Source organism: Cetorhinus maximus, chromosome 5 (genome assembly GCF_964194155.1).
Source record: "Cetorhinus maximus chromosome 5, sCetMax3.hap1.1, whole genome shotgun sequence".
Lineage (NCBI taxonomy): Eukaryota > Metazoa > Chordata > Chondrichthyes > Lamniformes > Cetorhinidae > Cetorhinus > Cetorhinus maximus.
This window is the reverse complement of record NC_135883.1, coordinates 11,957,791-11,969,062: the sequence shown is the minus strand read 5'-3', so window position 1 is coordinate 11,969,062 and position 11,272 is coordinate 11,957,791. Positions and strand designations below refer to the sequence as shown.

General features: G+C 47.7%; 1 pseudogene; it reads right to left on the bottom strand.

Moving 5' to 3' along the window:
- Positions 1–236: 236 nt before the first annotated feature.
- On the bottom strand, positions 237–10,544 carry LOC144680431 (small ribosomal subunit protein mS34 pseudogene; annotated as a pseudogene).
- Between the last annotated feature and the right edge of the window lie 728 nt (positions 10,545–11,272).

The following is an 11,272-nucleotide window of genomic DNA, read 5'->3' as shown; positions in this document are numbered from 1 at the left end:
GTTATTTACTAGCTAAAAAAAGTTCTCTTGAATGCAGTTCAAGAATTTTGTGCCCTCTGTGATCTTCACGCTCTTTGTATCCCAATTGATATTAGGGTAGTTGAAATCCCCAACGGTTATTGCCCTATTGTTTTTTTTACAAAAGAAATGGATTTTATTGTACATGACCAGTTTGACAAATTGCTGGAAACAATTACATTCAGTCCATCGGTAGCTTTGAGTCGTGCAGATTCTTACTAGATTGGGGTGCCTTCTGCTTCTTTCTTCAAGTCCAGGTTTTTAAAATAATCCTTTGGAAAGTGGCGATTTCTTTCTAGGTCAATCATCGGCTCCTCTCCTATAGGTTCCACGGCTTTCTGTAGCTGAACCAGTATCATGACACGAAGTAAAGGAGGATAAGAGACATGGCCAATACTCATGTCGGGAACATGTGTGATGCTCTTGAAAGCTTCTTCTTCATGTTTCTGTACCAGGCGCCAATCACGGTACATAACTTTATCTATTTCTTTCACCGTATCGTCAGTCTTTCCTCTGAATGTTAGCACTCCCTAGGCTTTTCCACGCTCCATATCCTGGGCCGTGTAATCCGCCTTGGCCTTGGTGATGGTCCAGTAACAAGGCTCATCGTAGGGCAGGAGCCAGGACCTCTTGGTGACGAGGCGGCCGATGCCAAAGGGACAGGTGGCTGACGAGCTGGAAGAGGCAGTTCTCGATGCGGATGATGCGGTGAGCCAGGAGCGACAGCCTCTTACCACTGCTTGGCTGCCTTGTGCCCTCATAATCCAGGGCGTAGCGCTCGCTGTCCCAGGGTCGCTGCTTCAAAGCCCAGCACCTTGCGGGCTAGTGCGTCGATGGGTCGGACTCTCTATTTTTGCACTCAGAAATCTGTCTACATATTTGTTCTTCTAACTCCCTTCCACTATTTGGGGGTCTATAGCGCAATCCTAACAGTGTAGTTACCCCTTTTTTATTTCTGAGCTCAGCCTCATTTGATGCCTCATTTAGTACATCATCCCACATCACGGCTGTAATTGATTCTTTAGTCAATGATGCCACACCCTCACCTTTTTTATTCCCCTCCCTATCCTTCCTGAAAGCTCTACATCCAGAGATGTTGAGCTGCCACTTTGCAAGTTTCCATTATAGCGATGAAGCAGAGACAGGAGAAATTGTCATGGGAACGGAGGAGACGCAGAGACAAACATTTTGGGCTGGATTTTCTCTCCCAAGGTGGGTAGCTCAACACACCAGCCTTGGGGGAAAAAAAATGCCCTGAAAGGCAGGATTTTCATTCTTGTGGGGGGCGGGTGCAGGATGGAGTCAGGCCTGCTGCCCTCAGATGTAGATCGGAGGGAATTCAGAGCGTTGAGGCGAGCTTATTAATAGGCCGCCCCTAATTCTCTGGGACTTCACTCCAATTGTTTTGTTAAATATTAGGCCGACTAACACCCATCCCTCACAACCCCTCACCCCACCGCCCACTCCCCATGCCCCATCCATGCCATCTCATGCCAAGCCATGCTCCCCATTCCCCCCAATGACTCCCCATACCCTCCATGCCAACCCATGCCACCCACACAGCCCCATGACCCCTTGTATCCAGCTTAACTCCAACCCATGCCAACTCACCCACTAACCTTGGCCCATTATAGCCTCCATGCCAAGTTAATACCAGCTCATTCCAAACTATGCCTCGGCCCATCCCACATGCCCCCCGCCCACCCCTCCTCACCCAGTATCCAGACCTCAGGAGCCATGCTGAGATGAAATTTAGAGAAGGTCCAAGTATCCATGACAGAGTTCACTACATTAAAAAACAGTCCCATTCATGAAAACCTATTCGATAGACTTAAATCCCCGGAAATGTAGATATTACTTCTATTTCCAGGTACCATCCACCATTTTTAAAGGTCCATAAAGTCTCCAGAACTCTGTGAAAATCTGTCTCTTTGTGCCTGTCTTCAGAGTAGAAGACACAAATTAAATACCAGAAATAGAGGGTAAAGCGGGCTAAAAACAACAAGGAACATAACGTACTTAATATCAGCAGAGAAAAAGTATTTAAGGAACTTAAGGCAGAATTTTTCCCTTGGCAGACCCGACCCGAACGAGAGTAAGATATTGCGCAATGACATTGGGCGGGTGTCCCGATGTCATCGCACAGTCCCACGATCTTTCAGTCGACGGATGCGCACAGTTGCCAGAGTAGCGCCCGCCATTAACTGACAGGCCACTTAAGGCCCTTAACAATGCAATTGTTTGAGATTTTTCGTTGCCCGTGCGATTTTCTGCTCATCACATGGACAAAACGGGCAGGCGGCCAGCCGACATTTCCACAAACTGCATCCAAGGGCCGGATCAAAATGAGTCAGCAGCATTGCCAGCATGAGTAGTGAGGAGTTTTGGAGATAGTTTGCAGCTGGTTGCTTATTGGTATTTGGCAGCTTCGTCTCTGTTTGGGGCTTCATTCTTAGCATTTCCAGGCCTCGCTTCAGGACTCATTGCTGTCTGCCAGGCCCCCGGAGGATTCAGACAGCGTAGACCCTTCCAGTTATCAGACAGCATTCCTTTACCCTGGTAATAGAGATTGTGGTCTCAGCTGGGGGCACCTTCTCTGAGGAGGAATAGAGGGGCAGGAGGGAGGGTAGGCCACGTGTTCCTATGCAGCTTCCAGGGGAGGGACCTGTGGGAGGAGAGGCGCAGGCAAAAGGGGCACAGGGCCGAGGGGTAGTCCAAGGCGGAAGGGGCCGCAGAAGATGCCGCTATCCTGCTGCCAGTGTTTACAGGCAGCGATGCATGGCTCCACAAGGGTGGTGGTAGAGAGGGCCATAGGTCTTCTCAAAATGTGCTTCCGATGCCTGGATCATTCAGGGGGTGAACTACAATACCCCCCAGAGCAAGTGTCACTGATAGTGGTTGCATGCTGTGCTCCCCACAATCTGGCACTGGCAAGGGACCCACTGGAGGAAGAGGATCTAGACGCAGCTGCATAGGCCACAAATGATGAGTTCAGTGGCGAGTTGGAAGATGAGCATGGTGAGGAGAATGCTGAGGCTGTGGGGCCAGGGTTATCCGTTGAAGAGGTGGCTCATGATGCCTCTCCGCCACCCAGGAACAGAGGTAGAGAAGCGTTACAATATAAGTCATGGCTCCGCAAGGGCGGTGGTAACCTCCAGGGAGGCAGGGACACCAGGGGCACCTTGATCCAGTGCTCCTTCAGCTAGGCTGCCCAAGATCAGCTTCAGTCACATGTCAGGGCTGCCGCCTCCATCCCAGGTGTCTGAAAGGACCCTTTCATTTGAACACAAAGAGCACTCAGTGCCTGTGCAATAAAGTTCAGGGCCTTATATGTCCAGCATTAGATACTGGCGTGCCCTGCACCAATGAAATAAAAAGGTGAAGCATACCCAGGCCATGATGGCAAAACCAGATTTATATCGTTTTGACAAGTACAGACTATTTACATCAACCTCTCTGGTCTTATGTACCAGACCAGTATACATTAACTAAACATAAATGAACATAAAATCACCCATGACCTGTCCCTCTTGTGCTCATGGTGCCTTTAACTTACGCTTGCAAGTGCTACATCTTGGTGCCCCTCCCCTCACTAGCAGCGGCGTTGGAGACAGCCTGCTGACCCTGCTGTCTTTTTGGCCTTGATGACCTTGCCAGGCATCCTCTGGCCAGTGGAGCCTGTATCGGCCCCGGCTGGGAGGGAGCGGCCAGTGCCACAGCTGGCATCTCCCCAGTCGCCGCAGCATCATCAGGTGCCACAGTCACTGGCGGAGGGGCAGAGGAGCTGCTGCTGTCATCCGGAGTGCCCTGAGAGGAGCCTGCAAAGATAGGCAGCTCGTGCACCAACGTGAGGTCGCTGCGGGTGCCTCATCCATCTCCCACATTGACGCTGACCACCCGAGATCAGTGCTGGTGTGAGGGCTTGCAGGTCCGAGCGCATCCCCAGGAAGCTCTGGTTGAGTCCCTGGAGCTGCCTCTCCATTAGAGTTTCCACTCTCCCAATGGAGGAGGCAGTGCACTCACAGATGACGGTCAATGCAGTGCTCACACTCCACATGGACTCCTCCAACACAGAGACCATGGCATGCACACCCTCATGGATCTCCACCAGATCCTCCCGCAAATCTTGCTGGTCAGCCAGCATCTGCCGCCTAATGGACAACTCCAGAGGCTCATCATCAGCCTTCAACTGAGCATCATCCTGGTCCCCAGCTCTCCTTCGACTGCCGATACCCTGAGCACTCTCTGCCTTCACCTGCACCTCAAGCAAGCATGAGGTGCCCTCACCAATGCGCACCAAGCTACTAGCCACTGAACCAATGCCCATCAAGGTGCTAGTATCTGCACTGGTGCCTGCTTCAGAGAGCGGGTGTGGCGCAGGTGACAGTGATGCCCGGTGGTCCTCTGGCATCAGGGGTGGTCCTTTGGGGTGTGTGGATGAGATGTCTGCTGGTGAACCTAAAAGGGAGAAGAGGGACATGTCATTAGTTAAACTCATCACACAGTCACTGTGCATGCCAGGCACCCTGGTGAGACTATGGAGGTCTGCATCATGGTGCTATCATCTTCCAATGATCAATGGGGACACCAGGTTCGAGGCTCACATCAACGAGGAGGCTGCACTAGAATGGTTGCACAATCTGAGAGTCTCATCTCTGTGCAATGCGCTCTTACCTCTGGCACCCCCGCCTCTCCACATCTGGTTGCTTGGGGAGTGTGCTGGCTCTCTAGCTCAAGGGCGTCCTGCTCAAACAGGGGGAACAGCAGCAGGTTGGATGGGCCTCCACTTATAAGTGCCTCTTCGTTTGGTAATGGCTCGTTTTCTCCTGAAAGGATAAAGGATCATTGATGAGTCCACTCTCTAACTGCAGCGCCATTGCAGCCTGGCCAACCCCAGCTGAGGAACACCTCGCAGGGCACATCTGAGTCATGGCCCTCGAGCCACAAGACACTCAGTCCAAGCAACCAGGGCTCAGCCCCTTGGCCAGCTTCAGCGTGATTGACAGTTGGCACTCAGACTTTAGCACTGCTGAGGTCCACAGGGGCATGGCCTTGCTTTAACACTTCTGCACACTGACCTATGCCAACACGGTACTCACCCTGCCTGAGCGCAGCTGGTCATTGAAGCGCTTCCGGCACTGCACCCATGTGCGCCACAACACATCATGGCTGCTCACCCAGGATGCCACCTCCTCCCATGCCCTCTTGCTGAGGTGCGGGTGGACTCCTCTTCCCATCCCTGGGGACAAGGGTGTCCCTCCTGGCAGCCGCCTCCCCCAGTAGAACGGCGAGGCACTTGTCGGAAAAGCTGGTGGGGGTGGGGGGGGGCCAAGTGCCCACTTGACCTGCCTTCCCACCTGGCGTTTGCTGCCGCACTCTAATGCATCATCTGAACGGCAGCCTTTCTGGGCTTGCCGGGGCCTTCATTATACCGGCTGCTGGGTCACCATTGGACCCAGCGGCTAACAGACACCTGCCCCCACTTAGCCCTTCCTGGCTAGTTACGAGCTGCGTCTCACGCTGCGCCCCGTCTGATGAGGGCAAAATTCAGCCCTTAAAGATCTAAAATCTGACAAGTCCCCAGGACATGATAGCCTACATCTTAGGGGTTCTAAAAGAAGTATCTTCAGAGGAAGTGATATTGGTTATGATTTTCCAATATTCCCTCAAGTCTAGAATAATCCCAATGGATTGGAAGTTAGCAACGTAACTCTGCTATTCAAGAAAGGAGGCAGAGAGAAGATAGGGACCTACAAGCCAGTTTAGCCTGGCATCAGTTGTCATGACAATGCTGGAATCTATCTAGCTCATTTGGCTAGATGGCAAGGTGTGGATCGGATTAATGCCAAGAGCACAGGGTCTGATCCCTGTCCCTATTGAAGTAGATTACAAAGCCTCCCTCCTCACCCTACCTGTAGTAAAAAATTATTGCACTTTGCAATGGTTCAGTGAATAATTGCTAAGGACCTCCCTTCAGGCTGAGAACTGAAGAAAAAGATACTTGCATTGAAGGCAGTGCAGCGAAGGATCATTAGGTTGGTTCCTGGGATGAGAGGGTTGTCCTATGATGTGCAGCTGAGTAAATTGGGCCTATAATGTCTGGAGTTTGGGAGAATGAGGGGTGATCTCATTGGAACATACAGGATTCTGAAGGGGCTTGACAAGATAGATATTGAGAAGTTGGGTCCCCTGGCTGGGGAATCTAGAACACAGGGGTACAGTCTCAGGATAAGAGACTGATCACTTAGGACTGAGATGAGGAGAAATTTCTTCACTCAAAGGATTGTGAATCTTTAGAGCCCTCTACCCCAGAGCAGATACTCCATTGTTTGAATATATTTAAGGCTGAGATAGATTTTTGGTCTCCCAGGATAAGGGATATGAGGAGCTGGTGAGAAAGTGGAATTAAGGCTCATCATCAACCATGATCATATTAAATGGAGAAGCAGGCTCCTATTTCTTATGCTCCCCACCCCCAGACTTATTGGTATTTATCCATTCTGAATGTTTATAATGGCAATGTCTGTTATATTCTAGAGCTTAGCATTACTTTTCTCTTACTGGAGTACACAGTATCCAAAGTTTTATTGTGTTTGGCTAACTCAATTGTCAATTGACATGAAACACCCGCAGAATTTTTCACGAGAAAAAGTATAGCTAAGAAATCTGAAAGACAGCCCATAACAACAAGAACAAACCTACTCTTGCAACAGTTCAAGCCCCTATGTGCAACAGGACAGGAGAAACAAAAAGTCTAGCTTCCATCAGGATTAACTGTGGCATCAATCAAATCTTGCTGGTGTGACACGTTTTGAATAGAGCTTCACATTCATTGGACCGAATTTAGTGTACGTGTCAGGCTTGTCACCCGCCGGCTGGCGAAGGCCCCACGTTATCTTTTTTTTCGGGAATGCCCGCTGAATTAAATGCCAATTGGGCGCTTGCAGCGGCAGGCCTTCCCAGGATCAAGGATCCCGTGAGCAGAAGTCCTGCCCACCGAGAACCGCCGATCAATCAGTGGCTTGCAGCTCTTCATTGCTCGGTAGCGCCACTGGGAAGGTGGTGGCAGCTGCCGGTAATGTAGCTACCTGAGGTGAGGGGGTGGGGGATGGGATGTCAGCAGCCAAGGGAAAGGGGGTGGTTTTCAACACCCACCCCATCCCCCCTATTTCCTCAGGCACTGAGTGCCCTTGAATAAGGCCCCCCCACCACCCCCCACATGCACTTCCGACAGGGCATGATGTTCAAGTTTCCTGAATGACGAATCCTCCACCCAGCACTAGGCGAATAGCAGCAGAGGCAGGATGAGGCCCTTAAGACATTAATTGCCCGCTTAAGGGCCTCAACTGGTGGCAGGACAGGAATGCCGTCCTAGAGCCTTCCCTTCCCGGACTTAATCAGGACAGAGGTGGGAAGGTGGTGGGGAGGGGGTCCCCACCTGCCACTCTCATGCCTTATTAAACGCCCCCCCGCCACTAAATTCGGCATGGGGAAGGGTACTAATTCTGCCCATTGCTTCCTTTCTTTGCAACGCAGCTGAATGCGTGCCTGCTGATTCTTGAGGTGATATGTCTGTTTACGTTGCTGGGGTAAGCTGATAATATTCAGCAAATCATTTTTAAACATAATGCTTTGAACTCACTTCAAAGCTAGCTTTAATTATACCTTTTCACTCACCTTTTTTTTTGCTAATCATCTCTTCTGTGGAACCTTGTGAAATGTTTTTTGAAAATGCACAAAGACAACAGTCAGAAACAGTTCCTTATCCAATATGGTAGTCACCTCCCCAAAAAAATTAACCAGATTCATGAACCATCTAGAAAAAAATTTGATCTAGTAGAAGTCTTTAAAATTATGAAGGGTTTAGGCATGGAGAAGATGTTCCACTTGTAGGCGAGTTCAAGGTTAGAGGCCATATGTATAAGACAGTCACTAATAAATTCAGTAGGGAATTCAGGAGAAATGTCTTTACTCAGAGAGTGATGAGAATGTGGAATTCACTACTACATGAAATGGTTGAGATGAATTACATAGATGCATTTAAAGGAAATCTAGATAGATATATGAAGGAAAAAGGAATGGTACAGTGAGAGGTGATAAGGTAGAAGGGGGTTCATTTGTGGCATAAACACTGGCATATTGTGGCGAATGGCCCATTTCCATGCTGTAAATCTATGCAATTCTATGATATGCTGTTCAAATCCATGCTGACTCAGCTAATATTTGTCTAAGTGCTCAGTCTCTTTGGCCCTGACGATAGATTCCATTATCGTCCTCACAACTGCTGTTAAATTGACAGGCCTGAAGTTACCTGGTTTCTACCTCCATCTCTTAAATAATGGAGTGACATTTCCAATTTTCCAATCCAAAGGCACGATTGCTGAATCTATATAATTTTAGAAAATTATACTTGCCATATCTGCAACTTCCTCACCTATTTATTTTTAACAATGTGGAGTTGAAACCAGCAGGTATTAAATCTGCTAATTTCCTTCCCATTATAAGTGAACCTAAGAGCAAGTAGTTATTATTTAATCACATTCCTCCTCTAAGAACATGGATACCAAGTACTCATTTAATAACTCATGCATCTGTCTTTCATGGATCTACATTCCCCTTTCACCCTCTTTATCCTTACATTTATAAAAACTTCTGTTATTAGCTAAGACACCCTATTCATAATTTGTGGGACCATGCTGTGTGCAATTTGGCTGCCACATTTCCTACATTACAGTAGCGACTGCCCTTCAAAACAGTAAAGCCCTTTGGGGTGCCCTGAGGTTGTGAAAGGTGCTACATAAATGCAAGCCTTTTGATTTTTGCCTTTTTGCAAGCAGTTAGGGATGTTTTCTGCTTCATTCCTGGCAGAAAACTTTTAAACATAACACCCTTATAGGAAGCTCTAAGGTCAATATATGTACACATAAAACATGTGGCATGTATTGTACACCATTACACATTTCTGGTAAAACTTTTATCTAACATTTCTGTGCCACTTCTAATTATAGACAGACTTATTTCAACCAAGACAAAGTTATTCTACTACATTCTTCCCGCATGATTGACTGCTGCTTGCAGCAGATATATGGAGAACTAAATTAAAGCAAAATAAAAACATTTTACATACTCCAAACTGAGAATAAATTAAGGAAAATGTAATGCTTTTAAACAACGATTCTTACAATTAGGATCATTTACTCTTTCTAATAATAGGTGCATGGCAATCTCAAAATGATATTTTTTCATCAGCCTCGATCATAGTTTACAGAAAACACATGCAAATCAATTTATGAATAGTATTAGGAATACACCAGTGGGACATAAATCTTTACAAGGTCAGAATGATAGATAAGGAAGGAAAATAATGGACACAGGCAGGAAACACAGTGGGCAGAAGTTTTCACTCAGTGGGCAGGTGTGCGCCTAACCCGCTCGAGCATGAAATGACGTGTGTAGGCGTCAGCGGAGAATGCCGACATCAACGCGCAGTCACGCGATAGTTCAGCAGCGTGCCTGCCGACAATTAAAAGGCCTGTTAAGGCCACTAAATAGTCAGTTAAGCTAAATTTTTCACTGCCCGTCCAGCCTAACGGTTGGCGGGCAGGTGAAAAGGCCAAGCAGCCTTTGCATTTTTGGTGAGAAACCTCATCCACGGGCGGAATGAGGTTTCCTAAAGCAAATAAAAATAAAATAGCAGTTTTACAGTTGAATTAATAACATGTCCCTGCTCATGTGACTCTGTCACATGAGGGGACGTGTTTTATGGCATTTTTTACTTTCTTTATTGTTTTATATCTCTTCATCTCCATGAGGCAGCTCCGTGCCTTGGGGTAATTATGAAGGGCTCGCTCGTGCGCATGCGCCAAGTTCACGCTCGGCCTGCTCACCCTCCCCCCGCACAGGCGGCTCTGAGCGCTGCTGCTCGCGTTTCACGCTGGGCGGGCCTTAATTGGCCCACAAGTGTGTAATCGCAATGCAGTGCCGATCGCAGGCGGCTGTCGGCTTCCTGACCGCCCCCATCAAGCCTGCCTGCCAAGGGCAAAATTCTTCTCAGTATTTCATAAACAAATAAGTGAATTTTCTGGTGATTTAGACCAATAAAAATATTGAAAATGTCCAAAGAGGCACATCATCATTGGCAAGACATTCACTACCTTCTGAGTACCCCATGGAAAGTGAAGAGAGCAGGACATAATGACGTGAAAAGGAGAGCCAAGGATACACTGGCCAAAATAAAGCAATCACTCAAGAACATAGGAGATGGGCCAAGTACACAAGACCACTTGACACTGACAGAGGAGACAGCTTGCACACCAGTGGTTTTTCCAGATCTGGATGGAACTCAAAGTTGATGGCAAGGGCCCAGCTCCCAAACACCTCAGGGTAAGGCATTGTATTAAAAAACATACAATTTTCTGACATTTTTTTAAATTACCTTCTCCGCCTGGACAATTGGAACTGTGATTAATAGGAGGCAGTCTGCGAAGTCTTATCACGAACTTGCTCACAAGGTGTACATCATACATGATCGTACCACACTATATCCTCCTATTTCTGGTGTTAGACCATAAGACCATAAGACCATAAGACATAGGAGCAGAAATTAGGCCATTCGGCCCATCAAGTCTGCTCCGCCATTCAGTCATGGCTGATAAGTTTTTCAACCCTATTCTCAAGGTCTCAGGGGTGTCTTAGCCAACAACAGAAGTTTTTATAAATGTAAGGACAAAGAGGGTGAAAGGGGAATGTAGATCCATGAAAGACAGGTGCATGCAATAAGGAAATGGATGAGTTATTAAATGAGTACTTGGTATCCCTATTCTTAGAGGAGTAATGGGATTAAATAATAACTACTTGCTCTTAGGTTCACTTATAATGGGAAGGAAATTAGCAGATTTAATACCTGTTGGTTTCTACTCCACATTGTTAAAAATAAATAGGCGGGGAAATTGCAGATATGGCAAGTATAATTTTCTAAAACTATATAGATTCAGCAATCGTGCCTTTGGATTGGAAAATTGGAAATGTCTTCACTTGAAAGGAGCATTTGGGCCCTTGGACAGTGAGGAGGGGGGAAGTAAAGGGGCAGGTGTTGCACCTTCTGCGGTTGCATGGGAAGGTGCCGTGGGAGGTGTAGGGGGTGATGGAGGAGTGGACCAGAGTGTCCCGGAGGGAATGATCCCTGCGGAATGCCACCAACACCTCAAAGTAGGTTGGGTTCATAAATCTGAGCCTTTCCAGATGTTTTTGTTTG